The 14,153-nt window shown below is 55.5% G+C and overlaps 1 protein-coding gene across 3 annotated transcripts in view; it reads left to right on the forward strand.

Moving 5' to 3' along the window:
• lrrk1 (leucine-rich repeat kinase 1) overlaps positions 1-14,153 on the forward strand; it is a 331,059-nt gene that overhangs the window by 299,933 nt on the left and 16,973 nt on the right. The window lies entirely within an intron of this gene.

Here is a 14,153-nt window from a genome sequence, read left to right on the forward strand (position 1 = left end):
AGGGGTAGGGACTGTCCTCTAGATGTTTCCAGGTCAGAGGGGTAGGGACTGTCCTCTAGATGTCTCCAGGTCAGAGGGGTAGGGACTGTCCTCTAGATGTCTCCAGGTCAGAGGGGCAGGGACTGTCCTCTAGATGTCTCCAGGTCAGAGGGGCAGGGACTGTCCTCTAGATGTCTCCAGGTCAGAGGGGTAGGGACTGTCCTTTAGATGTCTCCAGGTCAGAGGGGTAGGGACTGTCCTCTAGATGTCTCCAGGTCAGAGGGGTAGAGACTGTCCTCTAGATGTCTCCAGGTCAGTAGGGTAGAGACTGTCCTCTAGATGTCTCCAGGTCAGAGGGGTAGAGACAGTCCTCTAGATGTCTCCAGAGGGGCAGGGACTGTCCTCTAGATGTCTCCAGGTCAGAGGGGTAGGGACTGTCCTCTAGATGTCTCCAGATCAGAGGGGTAGGGACAGTCCCTTAGATGTCTCCAGGTCAGAGGGGTAGAGACTGTCCTCTAGATGTCTCCAGATCAGAGGGGTAGGGACAGTCCTCTAGATGTCTCCAGGTCAGAGGGGTGGAGACTGTCCCTTAGATGTCTCCAGGTCAGAGGGGTAGGGACTGTCCTCTAGATGTCTCCAGGTCAGAGGGGTAGGGACTGTCCCTTAGATGTCTCCAGGTCAGAGGGGTAGAGACTGTCCTCTAGATGTCTCCAGGTCAGAGGGGTAGGGACTGTCCTTTAGATGTCTCCAGGTCAGAGGGGTAGGTAATGTCCTCTAGATGTCTCCAGGTCAGAGGGGTAGAGACTGTCCTCTAGATGTCTCCAGGTCAGAGGGGTAGGGACTGTCCTCTAGATGTCTCCAGGTCAGAGGGGTAGAGACTGTCCTCTAGATGTCTCCAGGTCAGAGGGGTAGGGACTGTCCTCTAGATGTCTCCAGGTCAGAGGGGTAGGGACTGTCCTCTAGATGTCTCCAGGTCAGAGGGGTAGGGACTGTCCTCTAGATGTCTCCAGGTCAGAGGGGCAGGGACTGTCCTCTAGATGTCTCCAGGTCAGAGGGGCAGGGACTATCCTCTAGATGTCTCCAGGTCAGAGGGGTAGAGACTGTCCTCTAGATGTCTCCAGGTCAGAGGGGTAGAGACTGTCCTCTAGATGTCTCCAGGTCAGAGGGGTAGAGACTGTCCTCTAGATGTCTCCAGGTCAGAGGGGTAGGGACTGTCCTCTAGATGTCTCCAGGTCAGAGGGGTAGGGACTGTCCTCTAGATGTCTCCAGGTCAGAGGGGTAGGGACTGTCCTCTAGATGTCTCCAGGTCAGAGGGGCAGGGACTGTCCTCTAGATGTCTCCAGGTCAGAGGGGCAGGGACTATCCTCTAGATGTCTCCAGGTCAGAGGGGTAGAGACTGTCCTCTAGATGTCTCCAGGTCAGAGGGGTAGGGACTGTCCTCTAGATGTCTCCAGGTCAGAGGGGTAGAGACTGTCTTCTAGATGTCTCCAGGTCAGAGGGGCAGGGACTGTCCTCTAGATGTCTCCAGGTCAGAGGGGTAGAGACTGTCCTCTAGATGTTTCCAGGTCAGAGGGGCAGGGACTGTCCTCTAGATGTCTCCAGGTCAGAGGGGTAGGTACTGTCCTCTAGATGTCTCCAGGTCAGAGGGGCAGGGACTGTCCTCTAGATGTCTCCAGGTCAGAGGGGTAGGGACTGTCCTCTAGATGTCTCCAGGTCAGAGGGGTAGGGACTGTCCTTTAGATGTCTCCAGGTCAGAGGGGTAGAGACTGTCCTCTAGATGTCTCCAGGTCAGAGGGGTAGGGACTGTCCTCTTGATGTCTCCAGGTCAGAAGGGTAGGGACTGTCCTCTAGATGTCTCCAGGTCAGAGGGGTAGGGACTGTCTTCTAGATGTCTCCAGGTCAGAGGGGTAGAGACTGTCCTCTAGATGTCTCCAGGTCAGAGGGGTAGAGACTGTCCTCTAGATGTCTCCAGGTCAGAGGGGTAGGGACTGTCCTCTAGATGTCTCCAGGTCAGAGGGGTAGGGACTGTCCCTTAGATGTCTCCAGGTCAGAGGGGTAGAGACTGTCCTCTAGATGTCTCCAGGTCAGAGGGGTAGGGACTGTCCTTTAGATGTCTCCAGGTCAGAGGGGTAGGTAATGTCCTCTAGATGTCTCCAGGTCAGAGGGGTAGAGACTGTCCTCTAGATGTCTCCAGGTCAGAGGGGTAGGGACTGTCCTCTAGATGTCTCCAGGTCAGAGGGGTAGAGACTGTCCTCTAGATGTCTCCAGGTCAGAGGGGTAGGGACTGTCCTCTAGATGTCTCCAGGTCAGAGGGGTAGGGACTGTCCCTTAGATGTCTCCAGGTCAGAGGGGTAGAGACTGTCCTCTAGATGTCTCCAGGTCAGAGGGGTAGGGACTGTCCTCTAGATGTCTCCAGGTCAGAGGGGTAGGGACTGTCCTTTAGATGTCTCCAGGTCAGAGGGGTAGGTAATGTCCTCTAGATGTCTCCAGGTCAGAGGGGTAGAGACTGTCCTCTAGATGTCTCCAGGTCAGAGGGGTAGGGACTGTCCTCTAGATGTCTCCAGGTCAGAGGGGTAGAGACTGTCCTCTAGATGTCTCCAGGTCAGAGGGGTAGGTAATGTCCTCTAGATGTCTCCAGGTCAGAGGGGTAGGGACTGTCCTCTAGATGTCTCCAGGTCAGAGGGGTAGGGACTGTCCCTTAGATGTCTCCAGGTCAGAGGGGTAGAGACTGTCCTCTAGATGTCTCCAGGTCAGAGGGGTAGGGACTGTCCTTTAGATGTCTCCAGGTCAGAGGGGTAGGTAATGTCCTCTAGATGTCTCCAGGTCAGAGGGGTAGAGACTGTCCTCTAGATGTCTCCAGGTCAGAGGGGTAGGGACTGTCCTCTAGATGTCTCCAGGTCAGAGGGGCAGGGACTATCCTCTAGATGTCTCCAGGTCAGAGGGGTAGAGACTGTCCTCTAGATGTCTCCAGGTCAGAGGGGTAGGGACTGTCCTCTAGATGTCTCCAGGTCAGAGGGGTAGGGACTGTCCTCTAGATGTCTCCAGGTCAGAGGGGTAGGGACTGTCCTCTAGATGTCTCCAGGTCAGAGGGGTAGAGACTGTCCTCTAGATGTCTCCAGGTCAGAGGGGTAGGGACTGTCCTCTAGATGTCTCCAGGTCAGAGGGGCAGGGACTGTCCTTTAGATGTTTCCAGATCAGAGGGGCAGGGACTGTCCTTTAGATGTCTCCAGGTCAGAGGGGTAGGGACTGTCCTCTAGATGTTTCCAGGTCAGAGGGGTAGGGACTGTCCTCTAGATGTCTCCAGGTCAGAGGGGTAGGGACTGTCCTCTAGATGTCTCCAGGTCAGAGGGGCAGGGACTGTCCTCTAGATGTCTCCAGGTCAGAGGGGCAGGGACTGTCCTCTAGATGTCTCCAGGTCAGAGGGGTAGGGACTGTCCTTTAGATGTCTCCAGGTCAGAGGGGTAGGGACTGTCCTCTAGATGTCTCCAGGTCAGAGGGGTAGAGACTGTCCTCTAGATGTCTCCAGGTCAGTAGGGTAGAGACTGTCCTCTAGATGTCTCCAGGTCAGAGGGGTAGAGACAGTCCTCTAGATGTCTCCAGAGGGGCAGGGACTGTCCTCTAGATGTCTCCAGGTCAGAGGGGTAGGGACTGTCCTCTAGATGTCTCCAGATCAGAGGGGTAGGGACAGTCCCTTAGATGTCTCCAGGTCAGAGGGGTAGAGACTGTCCTCTAGATGTCTCCAGATCAGAGGGGTAGGGACAGTCCTCTAGATGTCTCCAGGTCAGAGGGGTGGAGACTGTCCCTTAGATGTCTCCAGGTCAGAGGGGTAGGGACTGTCCTCTAGATGTCTCCAGGTCAGAGGGGTAGGGACTGTCCCTTAGATGTCTCCAGGTCAGAGGGGTAGAGACTGTCCTCTAGATGTCTCCAGGTCAGAGGGGTAGGGACTGTCCTTTAGATGTCTCCAGGTCAGAGGGGTAGGTAATGTCCTCTAGATGTCTCCAGGTCAGAGGGGTAGAGACTGTCCTCTAGATGTCTCCAGGTCAGAGGGGTAGGGACTGTCCTCTAGATGTCTCCAGGTCAGAGGGGCAGGGACTATCCTCTAGATGTCTCCAGGTCAGAGGGGTAGAGACTGTCCTCTAGATGTCTCCAGGTCAGAGGGGTAGAGACTGTCCTCTAGATGTCTCCAGGTCAGAGGGTTAGAGACTGTCCTCTAGATGTCTCCAGGTCAGAGGGGTAGGGACTGTCCTCTAGATGTCTCCAGGTCAGAGGGGTAGGGACTGTCCTCTAGATGTCTCCAGGTCAGAGGGGTAGGGACTGTCCTCTAGATGTCTCCAGGTCAGAGGGGCAGGGACTGTCCTCTAGATGTCTCCAGGTCAGAGGGGCAGGGACTATCCTCTAGATGTCTCCAGGTCAGAGGGGTAGAGACTGTCCTCTAGATGTCTCCAGGTCAGAGGGGTAGGGACTGTCCTCTAGATGTCTCCAGGTCAGAGGGGTAGAGACTGTCTTCTAGATGTCTCCAGGTCAGAGGGGCAGGGACTGTCCTCTAGATGTCTCCAGGTCAGAGGGGTAGAGACTGTCCTCTAGATGTTTCCAGGTCAGAGGGGCAGGGACTGTCCTCTAGATGTCTCCAGGTCAGAGGGGTAGGTACTGTCCTCTAGATGTCTCCAGGTCAGAGGGGCAGGGACTGTCCTCTAGATGTCTCCAGGTCAGAGGGGTAGGGACTGTCCTCTAGATGTCTCCAGGTCAGAGGGGTAGGGACTGTCCTTTAGATGTCTCCAGGTCAGAGGGGTAGAGACTGTCCTCTAGATGTCTCCAGGTCAGAGGGGTAGGGACTGTCCTCTAGATGTCTCCAGGTCAGAGGGGTAGGGACTGTCCTCTAGATGTCTCCAGGTCAGAGGGGCAGGGACTGTCCTCTAGATGTCTCCAGGTCAGAGGGGTAGGGACTGTCCTCTAGATGTCTCCAGGTCAGAGGGGTAGGGACTGTCCTCTAGATGTCTCCAGGTCAGAGGGGTAGAGACTGTCTTCTAGATGTCTCCAGGTCAGAGGGGTAGGGACTGTCCTCTAGATGTCTCCAGGTCAGAGGGGTAGAGACTGTCCTCTAGATGTTTCCAGGTCAGAGGGGCAGGGACTGTCCTCTAGATGTCTCCAGGTCAGAGGGGTAGGTACTGTCCTCTAGATGTCTCCAGGTCAGAGGGGCAGGGACTGTCCTCTAGATGTCTCCAGGTCAGAGGGGTAGGGACTGTCCTCTAGATGTCTCCAGGTCAGAGGGGCAGGGACTGTCCTTTAGATGTCTCCAGGTCAGAGGGGTAGAGACTGTCCTCTAGATGTCTCCAGGTCAGAGGGGTAGGGACTGTCCTCTAGATGTCTCCAGGTCAGAGGGGTAGGGACTGTCCTCTAGATGTCTCCAGGTCAGAGGGGCAGGGACTGTCCTCTAGATGTCTCCAGGTCAGAGGGGTAGGGACTGTCCTCTAGATGTCTCCAGGTCAGAGGGGTAGGGACTGTCCTCTAGATGTCTCCAGGTCAGAGGGGTAGGGACTGTCCTCTAGATGTCTCCAGGTCAGAGGGGCAGGGACTGTCCTCTAGATGTCTCCAGGTCAGAGGGGTAGGGACTGTCCTTTAGATGTCTCCAGGTCAGAGGGGTAGGGACTGTCCTTTAGATGTCTCCAGGTCAGAGGGGTAGAGACTGTCCTCTAGATGTCTCCAGGTCAGTAGGGTAGAGACTGTCCTCTAGATGTCTCCAGGTCAGAGGGGTAGAAACAGTCCTCTAGATGTCTCCAGAGGGGCAGGGACTGTCCTCTAGATGTCTCCAGGTCAGAGGGGTAGGGACTGTCCCTTAGATGTCTCCAGGTCAGAGGGGTAGAGACTGTCCTCTAGATGTCTCCAGGTCAGAGGGGTAGGGACAGTCCTCTAGATGTCTCCAGGTCAGAGGGGTAGGGACTGTCCTCTAGATGTCTCCAGGTCAGAGGGGTAGGGACTGTCCTCTAGATGTCTCCAGGTCAGAGGGGTAGAGACTGTCCTCTAGATGTCTCCAGGTCAGAGGGGTAGAGACTGTCCTCTAGATGTCTCCAGGTCAGAGGGGTAGGGACTGTCCTCTAGATGTCTCCAGGTCAGAGGGGTAGGGACTGTCCCTTAGATGTCTCCAGGTCAGAGGGGTAGGGACTGTCCTCTAGATGTCTCCAGGTCAGAGGGGTAGGGACTGTCCCTTAGATGTCTCCAGGTCAGAGGGGTAGGGACTGTCCTCTAGATGTCTCCAGGTCAGAGGGGTAGGGACTGTCCTCTTGATGTCTCCAGGTCAGAAGGGTAGGGACTGTCCTCTAGATGTCTCCAGGTCAGAGGGGTAGGGACTGTCTTCTAGATGTCTCCAGGTCAGAGGGGTAGAGACTGTCCTCTAGATGTCTCCAGGTCAGAGGGGTAGAGACTGTCCTCTAGATGTCTCCAGGTCAGAGGGGTAGGGACTGTCCTCTAGATGTCTCCAGGTCAGAGGGGTAGGGACTGTCCCTTAGATGTCTCCAGGTCAGAGGGGTAGAGACTGTCCTCTAGATGTCTCCAGGTCAGAGGGGTAGGGACTGTCCTTTAGATGTCTCCAGGTCAGAGGGGTAGGTAATGTCCTCTAGATGTCTCCAGGTCAGAGGGGTAGAGACTGTCCTCTAGATGTCTCCAGGTCAGAGGGGTAGGGACTGTCCTCTAGATGTCTCCAGGTCAGAGGGGTAGAGACTGTCCTCTAGATGTCTCCAGGTCAGAGGGGTAGGGACTGTCCTCTAGATGTCTCCAGGTCAGAGGGGTAGGGACTGTCCCTTAGATGTCTCCAGGTCAGAGGGGTAGAGACTGTCCTCTAGATGTCTCCAGGTCAGAGGGGTAGGGACTGTCCTTTAGATGTCTCCAGGTCAGAGGGGTAGGTAATGTCCTCTAGATGTCTCCAGGTCAGAGGGGTAGAGACTGTCCTCTAGATGTCTCCAGGTCAGAGGGGTAGGGACTGTCCTCTAGATGTCTCCAGGTCAGAGGGGTAGGGACTGTCCTCTAGATGTCTCCAGGTCAGAGGGGTAGGTAATGTCCTCTAGATGTCTCCAGGTCAGAGGGGTAGGGACTGTCCTCTAGATGTCTCCAGGTCAGAGGGGTAGGGACTGTCCCTTAGATGTCTCCAGGTCAGAGGGGTAGAGACTGTCCTCTAGATGTCTCCAGGTCAGAGGGGTAGGGACTGTCCTCTAGATGTCTCCAGGTCAGAGGGGTAGGTAATGTCCTCTAGATGTCTCCAGGTCAGAGGGGTAGAGACTGTCCTCTAGATGTCTCCAGGTCAGAGGGGTAGGGACTGTCCTCTAGATGTCTCCAGGTCAGAGGGGCAGGGACTGTCCTCTAGATGTCTCCAGGTCAGAGGGGTAGGGACTGTCCTCTAGATGTCTCCAGGTCAGAGGGGTAGGGACTGTCCTCTAGATGTCTCCAGGTCAGAGGGGCAGGGACTGTCCTCTAGATGTCTCCAGGTCAGAGGGGTAGGGACTGTCCTCTAGATGTCTCCAGGTCAGAGGGGCAGGGACTGTCCTTTAGATGTCTCCAGGTCAGAGGGGTAGAGACTGTCCTCTAGATGTCTCCAGGTCAGAGGGGTAGGGACTGTCCTCTAGATGTCTCCAGGTCAGAGGGGTAGGGACTGTCCTCTAGATGTCTCCAGGTCAGAGGGGCAGGGACTGTCCTCTAGATGTCTCCAGGTCAGAGGGGTAGGGACTGTCCTCTAGATGTCTCCAGGTCAGAGGGGTAGGGACTGTCCTCTAGATGTCTCCAGGTCAGAGGGGTAGGGACTGTCCTCTAGATGTCTCCAGGTCAGAGGGGCAGGGACTGTCCTCTAGATGTCTCCAGGTCAGAGGGGTAGGGACTGTCCTTTAGATGTCTCCAGGTCAGAGGGGTAGGGACTGTCCTTTAGATGTCTCCAGGTCAGAGGGGTAGAGACTGTCCTCTAGATGTCTCCAGGTCAGTAGGGTAGAGACTGTCCTCTAGATGTCTCCAGGTCAGAGGGGTAGAAACAGTCCTCTAGATGTCTCCAGAGGGGCAGGGACTGTCCTCTAGATGTCTCCAGGTCAGAGGGGTAGGGACTGTCCCTTAGATGTCTCCAGGTCAGAGGGGTAGAGACTGTCCTCTAGATGTCTCCAGGTCAGAGGGGTAGGGACAGTCCTCTAGATGTCTCCAGGTCAGAGGGGTAGGGACTGTCCTCTAGATGTCTCCAGGTCAGAGGGGTAGGGACTGTCCTCTAGATGTCTCCAGGTCAGAGGGGTAGAGACTGTCCTCTAGATGTCTCCAGGTCAGAGGGGTAGAGACTGTCCTCTAGATGTCTCCAGGTCAGAGGGGTAGGGACTGTCCTCTAGATGTCTCCAGGTCAGAGGGGTAGGGACTGTCCCTTAGATGTCTCCAGGTCAGAGGGGTAGGGACTGTCCTCTAGATGTCTCCAGGTCAGAGGGGTAGGGACTGTCCCTTAGATGTCTCCAGGTCAGAGGGGTAGGGACTGTCCTCTAGATGTCTCCAGGTCAGAGGGGTAGGGACTGTCCTCTTGATGTCTCCAGGTCAGAAGGGTAGGGACTGTCCTCTAGATGTCTCCAGGTCAGAGGGGTAGGGACTGTCTTCTAGATGTCTCCAGGTCAGAGGGGTAGAGACTGTCCTCTAGATGTCTCCAGGTCAGAGGGGTAGAGACTGTCCTCTAGATGTCTCCAGGTCAGAGGGGTAGGGACTGTCCTCTAGATGTCTCCAGGTCAGAGGGGTAGGGACTGTCCCTTAGATGTCTCCAGGTCAGAGGGGTAGAGACTGTCCTCTAGATGTCTCCAGGTCAGAGGGGTAGGGACTGTCCTTTAGATGTCTCCAGGTCAGAGGGGTAGGTAATGTCCTCTAGATGTCTCCAGGTCAGAGGGGTAGAGACTGTCCTCTAGATGTCTCCAGGTCAGAGGGGTAGGGACTGTCCTCTAGATGTCTCCAGGTCAGAGGGGTAGAGACTGTCCTCTAGATGTCTCCAGGTCAGAGGGGTAGGGACTGTCCTCTAGATGTCTCCAGGTCAGAGGGGTAGGGACTGTCCCTTAGATGTCTCCAGGTCAGAGGGGTAGAGACTGTCCTCTAGATGTCTCCAGGTCAGAGGGGTAGGGACTGTCCTTTAGATGTCTCCAGGTCAGAGGGGTAGGTAATGTCCTCTAGATGTCTCCAGGTCAGAGGGGTAGAGACTGTCCTCTAGATGTCTCCAGGTCAGAGGGGTAGGGACTGTCCTCTAGATGTCTCCAGGTCAGAGGGGTAGGGACTGTCCTCTAGATGTCTCCAGGTCAGAGGGGTAGGTAATGTCCTCTAGATGTCTCCAGGTCAGAGGGGTAGGGACTGTCCTCTAGATGTCTCCAGGTCAGAGGGGTAGGGACTGTCCCTTAGATGTCTCCAGGTCAGAGGGGTAGAGACTGTCCTCTAGATGTCTCCAGGTCAGAGGGGTAGGGACTGTCCTTTAGATGTCTCCAGGTCAGAGGGGTAGGTAATGTCCTCTAGATGTCTCCAGGTCAGAGGGGTAGAGACTGTCCTCTAGATGTCTCCAGGTCAGAGGGGTAGGGACTGTCCTCTAGATGTCTCCAGGTCAGAGGGGCAGGGACTATCCTCTAGATGTCTCCAGGTCAGAGGGGTAGAGACTGTCCTCTAGATGTCTCCAGGTCAGAGGGGTAGAGACTGTCCTCTAGATGTCTCCAGGTCAGAGGGGTAGAGACTGTCCTCTAGATGTCTCCAGGTCAGAGGGGTAGGGACTGTCCTCTAGATGTCTCCAGGTCAGAGGGGTAGGGACTGTCCTCTAGATGTCTCCAGGTCAGAGGGGTAGAGACTGTCCTCTAGATGTCTCCAGGTCAGAGGGGTAGGGACTGTCCTCTAGATGTCTCCAGGTCAGAGGGGCAGGGACTGTCCTTTAGATGTTTCCAGATCAGAGGGGCAGGGACTGTCCTTTAGATGTCTCCAGGTCAGAGGGGTAGGGACTGTCCTCTAGATGTTTCCAGGTCAGAGGGGTAGGGACTGTCCTCTAGATGTCTCCAGGTCAGAGGGGTAGGGACTGTCCTCTAGATGTCTCCAGGTCAGAGGGGCAGGGACTGTCCTCTAGATGTCTCCAGGTCAGAGGGGCAGGGACTGTCCTCTAGATGTCTCCAGGTCAGAGGGGTAGGGACTGTCCTTTAGATGTCTCCAGGTCAGAGGGGTAGGGACTGTCCTCTAGATGTCTCCAGGTCAGAGGGGTAGAGACTGTCCTCTAGATGTCTCCAGGTCAGTAGGGTAGAGACTGTCCTCTAGATGTCTCCAGGTCAGAGGGGTAGAGACAGTCCTCTAGATGTCTCCAGAGGGGCAGGGACTGTCCTCTAGATGTCTCCAGGTCAGAGGGGTAGGGACTGTCCTCTAGATGTCTCCAGATCAGAGGGGTAGGGACAGTCCCTTAGATGTCTCCAGGTCAGAGGGGTAGAGACTGTCCTCTAGATGTCTCCAGATCAGAGGGGTAGGGACAGTCCTCTAGATGTCTCCAGGTCAGAGGGGTGGAGACAGTCCCTTAGATGTCTCCAGGTCAGAGGGGTAGAGACTGTCCTCTAGATGTCTCCAGGTCAGAGGGGCAGGGACTGTCCTCTAGATGTCTCCAGGTCAGAGGGGCAGGGACTGTCCTCTAGATGTCTCCAGGTCAGAGGGGTAGGGACTGTCCTCTAGATGTCTCCAGGTCAGAGGGGTAGGGACTGTCCTCTAGATGTCTCCAGATCAGAGGGGTAGGGACAGTCCTCTAGATGTCTCCAGGTCAGAGGGGTGGAGACTGTCCCTTAGATGTCTCCAGGTCAGAGGGGTAGAGACTGTCCTCTAGATGTCTCCAGGTCAGAGGGGCAGGGACTGTCCTCTAGATGTCTCCAGGTCAGAGGGGTAGGGACTGTCCTCTAGATGTCTCCAGGTCAGAGGGGTAGGGACAGTCCTCTAGATGTCTCCAGGTCAGAGGGGTGGAGACTGTCACTTAGATGTCTCCAGGTCAGAGGGGTAGGGACGGTCCTCTTGATGTCTCCAGGTCAGAAGGGTAGGGACTGTCCTCTAGATGTCTCCAGGTCAGAGGGGTAGGGACTGTCCTCTTGATGTCTCCAGGTCAGAAGGGTAGGGACTGTCCTCAAGATGTCTCCAGGTCAGAGGGGTAGAGACTGTCCTCTAGATGTCTCCAGGTCAGAGGGGTAGGGACTGTCCTCTAGATGTCTCCAGGTCAGAGGGGTAGAGACTGTCCCTTAGATGTCTCCAGGTCAGAGGGGTAGAGACTGTCCCTTAGATGTCTCCAGGTCAGAGGGGTAGAGACTGTCCCTTAGATGTCTCCAGGTCAGAGGGGTAGGGACTGTCCTCTAGATGTCTCCAGGTCAGAGGGGTAGGGACTGTCCTCTTGATGTCTCCAGGTCAGAAGGGTAGGGACTGTCCTCTAGATGTCTCCAGGTCAGAGGGGTAGGGACTGTCCTCTAGATGTCTCCAGGTCAGAGGGGTAGAGACTGTCCCTTAGATGTCTCCAGGTCAGAGGGGTAGAGACTGTCCCTTAGATGTCTCCAGGTCAGAGGGGTAGGGACTGTCCTCTAGATGTCTCCAGGTCAGAGGGGTAGGGACTGTCCTCTTGATGTCTCCAGGTCAGAAGGGTAGGGACTGTCCTCTAGATGTCTCCAGGTCAGAGGGGTAGGGACTGTCCTCTAGATGTCTCCAGGTCAGAGGGGTAGGGACTGTCCCTTAGATGTCTCCAGGTCAGAGGGGTAGAGACTGTCCTCTAGATGTCTCCAGGTCAGAGGGGTAGGGACTGTCCTTTAGATGTCTCCAGGTCAGAGGGGTAGGGACTGTCCTCTAGATGTCTCCAGGTCAGAGGGGTAGGGACTGTCCTCTAGATGTCTCCAGGTCAGAGGGGTAGGGACTGTCCTCTAGATGTCTCCAGGTCAGAGGGGTAGGGACTGTCCTCTAGATGTCTCCAGGTCAGAGGGGCAGGGACTGTCCTCTAGATGTCTCCAGGTCAGAGGGGTAGAGACTGTCCTCTAGATGTCTCCAGGTCAGAGGGGTAGGGACTGTCCTCTAGATGTCTCCAGGTCAGAGGGGCAGGGACTGTCCTCTAGATGTCTCCAGGTCAGAGGGGTAGGGACTGTCCTTTAGATGTCTCCAGGTCAGAGGGGTAGAGACTGTCCTCTAGATGTTTCCAGGTCAGAGGGGTAGAGACTGTCCTCTAGATGTCTCCAGGTCAGAGGGGTAGAGACTGTCCTCTAGATGTCTCCAGGTCAGAGGGGTAGGGACTGTCCTCTAGATGTCTCCAGGTCAGAGGGGTAGAGACTGTCCTCTAGATGTCTCCAGGTCAGAGGGGTAGAGACTGTCCTCTAGATGTCTCCAGGTCAGAGGGGTAGAGACTGTCCTCTAGATGTCTCCAGGTCAGAGGGGTGGAGACTGTCCCTTAGATGTCTCCAGGTCAGAGGGGTAGGGACGGTCCTCTTGATGTCTCCAGGTCAGAAGGGTAGGGACTGTCCTCTAGATGTCTCCAGGTCAGAGGGGTAGGGACTGTCCTCTTGATGTCTCCAGGTCAGAAGGGTAGGGACTGTCCTCTAGATGTCTCCAGGTCAGAGGGGTAGAGACTGTCCTCTAGATGTCTCCAGGTCAGAGGGGTAGGGACTGTCCTCTAGATGTCTCCAGGTCAGAGGGGTAGAGACTGTCCCTTAGATGTCTCCAGGTCAGAGGGGTAGAGACTGTCCCTTAGATGTCTCCAGGTCAGAGGGGTAGAGACTGTCCCTTAGATGTCTCCAGGTCAGAGGGGTAGGGACTGTCCTCTAGATGTCTCCAGGTCAGAGGGGTAGAGACTGTCCCTTAGATGTCTCCAGGTCAGAGGGGTAGGGACTGTCCTCTAGATGTCTCCAGGTCAGAGGGGTAGGGACTGTCCTCTTGATGTCTCCAGGTCAGAAGGGTAGGGACTGTCCTCTAGATGTCTCCAGGTCAGAAGGGTAGGGACTGTCCTCTAGATGTCTCCAGGTCAGAGGGGTAGAGACTGTCCCTTAGATGTCTCCAGGTCAGAGGGGTAGAGACTGTCCCTTAGATGTCTCCAGGTCAGAGGGGTAGGGACTGTCCTCTAGATGTCTCCAGGTCAGAGGGGTAGGGACTGTCCTCTTGATGTCTCCAGGTCAGAAGGGTAGGGACTGTCCTCTAGATGTCTCCAGGTCAGAGGGGTAGGGACTGTCCTCTAGATGTCTCCAGGTCAGAGGGGTAGAGACTGTCCTCTAGATGTCTCCAGGTCAGAGGGGTAGGGACTGTCCCTTAGATGTCTCCAGGTCAGAGGGGTAGAGACTGTCCTCTAGATGTCTCCAGGTCAGAGGGGTAGGGACTGTCCTCTAGATGTCTCCAGGTCAGAGGGGTAGGGACTGTCCTCTAGATGTCTCCAGGTCAGAGGGGTAGGGACTGTCCTCTAGATGTCTCCAGGTCAGAGGGGTAGGGACTGTCCTCTAGATGTCTCCAGGTCAGAGGGGCAGGGACTGTCCTCTAGATGTCTCCAGGTCAGAGGGGTAGAGACTGTCCTCTAGATGTCTCCAGGTCAGAGGGGTAGGGACTGTCCTCTAGATGTCTCCAGGTCAGAGGGGCAGGGACTGTCCTCTAGATGTCTCCAGGTCAGAGGGGTAGGGACTGTCCTTTAGATGTCTCCAGGTCAGAGGGGTAGAGACTGTCCTCTAGATGTCTCCAGGTCAGAGGGGTAGGGACTGTCCTCTAGATGTCTCCAGGTCAGAGGGGCAGGGACTGTCCTCTAGATGTCTCCAGGTCAGAGGGGTAGGGACTGTCCTCTAGATGTCTCCAGGTCAGAGGGGTAGGGACTGTCCTCTAGATGTCTCCAGGTCAGAGGGGCAGGGACTGTCCTTTAGATGTCTCCAGGTCAGAGGGGTAGAGACTGTCCTCTAGATGTTTCCAGGTCAGAGGGGTAGAGACTGTCCTCTAGATGTCTCCAGGTCAGAGGGGTAGAGACTGTCCTCTAGATGTCTCCAGGTCAGAGGGGTAGGGACTGTCCTCTAGATGTCTCCAGGTCAGAGGGGTAGAGACTGTCCTCTAGATGTCTCCAGGTCAGAGGGGTAGAGACTGTCCTCTAGATGTCTCCAGGTCAGAGGGTTAGGTACTGTCCTCTAGATGTCTCCAGGTCAGAGGGGTAGGGACTGTCCTCTAGATGTCTCCAGGTCAGAGGGGTA

This window comes from Telmatherina bonti (assembly GCF_933228915.1).
Source record: "Telmatherina bonti genome assembly, chromosome: 1".
Classification (NCBI taxonomy): Eukaryota; Metazoa; Chordata; class Actinopteri; order Atheriniformes; family Telmatherinidae; genus Telmatherina; species Telmatherina bonti.